The sequence below is a fragment of the Colobus angolensis genome, unplaced genomic scaffold (genome assembly GCF_000951035.1).
Source record: "Colobus angolensis palliatus isolate OR3802 unplaced genomic scaffold, Cang.pa_1.0 Scaffold2, whole genome shotgun sequence".
NCBI lineage: Eukaryota > Metazoa > Chordata > Mammalia > Primates > Cercopithecidae > Colobus > Colobus angolensis.
In genome coordinates, this window is record NW_012115154.1 from 17443735 (window position 1) to 17445128 (window position 1394).

The 1394-nt window shown below is 45.9% G+C and overlaps 1 protein-coding gene across 1 annotated transcript in view; it reads right to left on the reverse strand.

Moving 5' to 3' along the window:
• Nucleotides 1-1394, reverse strand: part of ZNF425 (zinc finger protein 425) — a 15694-nt gene that overhangs the window by 3246 nt on the left and 11054 nt on the right. The gene's annotated exons all lie outside the window — the stretch shown is intronic.

Genomic DNA, 1394 nt, shown 5'->3' on the forward strand with positions numbered 1-1394 from the left:
TTTGTATTTTTAGTAGAGATGGGGTTTCACCATGTTAGCCAGGATGGTCTCGATCTCCTGACCTCGTGATCCAACTGCCTCGGCCTCCCAAAGTGCTGGGATTACAGGCGTGAGCCACCGTGCCTGGCCAAGAATGATAAATTTATATAGCATAATCACTACTGTTCCCAAAGTAAAAGACGATGACAGGAAATAGAGGAACCTGAGTTACCATTATTACCTACTAGATCTGGAAAGGACCATTGCAGACATTCACTTAAGCCATTATATTTCAGAATTGCTTTTCCTCCAAAATCTTGTTGAACTATATAATAGAAATCTCTCCCCTTTATTTATTTATTTATTTTTGAGACAGGTCTCACTATGTTGCCCAGGCTACAGTGCAGTGGCATGATCACATCTCACTGCAGCCTTGACCTCCAGGGCTCAAGTGATCCTCCAATGGTAGCCCCTACCTCCAAGTAGCTGGGACTACAAGCACGTGCCATCATGCCCAGCTAACTTTTTTATTTTTTGTAGAGATGGGGTCTTGCTATGTTGCCCAGGCTAGTCTCAAACTCCTGGCTTCAACTGATCCTCCTGCCTCAGCCTCACAAAGTGCTGGGATTACAGGCATGAGCCACTGCACCTGAGCAAACTCTCCGCCTACAGGTGCCCACCACCACGGCCGGCTAATTTTTGTATTTTTAGTAGATCCGGGGTTTCACCATGTTGGCATTTTTAAATCTCTTAACCTGGGCGGAAACCCGAGTGACACTGCCCCCAGAGGACTCTCATTGTGCTCTGTGGTCACCTTAAGGACAACACAGGTGATGTTTTCAACATGATCATATGATTTAGTAAGTTAACACTAATACCTTTTGCCTGGATTGTGATAAAAGTATATTTACCCCGAATCCCCTTCCTCATCACTGGAAGTTAAATCTTCCTAAAAACATGCTTTTACTATTTAACCCAGGCAGAGGAGCAGCTGTGATTGTTGACTGAGCACGACCTTGTATTAAGGGAACAACATTTATTTTTAGGAAAAGCTACCAAAGTTGTTAACTCTTTGGTACTCAAAAATCTTTCCACGACTGGGTGTGGTGGCTCACGCCTGTAATCCCAGCACTTTGAGAGGCTGAGGCGGGCGGATCATGAGGTCAGGAGATGGAGACTATCCTGGCCAACACGGTAAAACCCTATCTTTACTAAAATACAAAAAATTAGCCCGGTGTGGTGGGGTGCGCCTGTAGTCCCAGCTACTCGAGAGGCTGAGGCAGGGGAATCATCTGAATCCAGGAGGTGGAAGTTGCAATGAGCTGAGATTGCACCACTGCACTCCAGTCTGGCGACAGAACAAGACTCCATCTAAAAAAAAAAAAAAACAGGCCGGGCGCGGTGGCTCAAGCCTG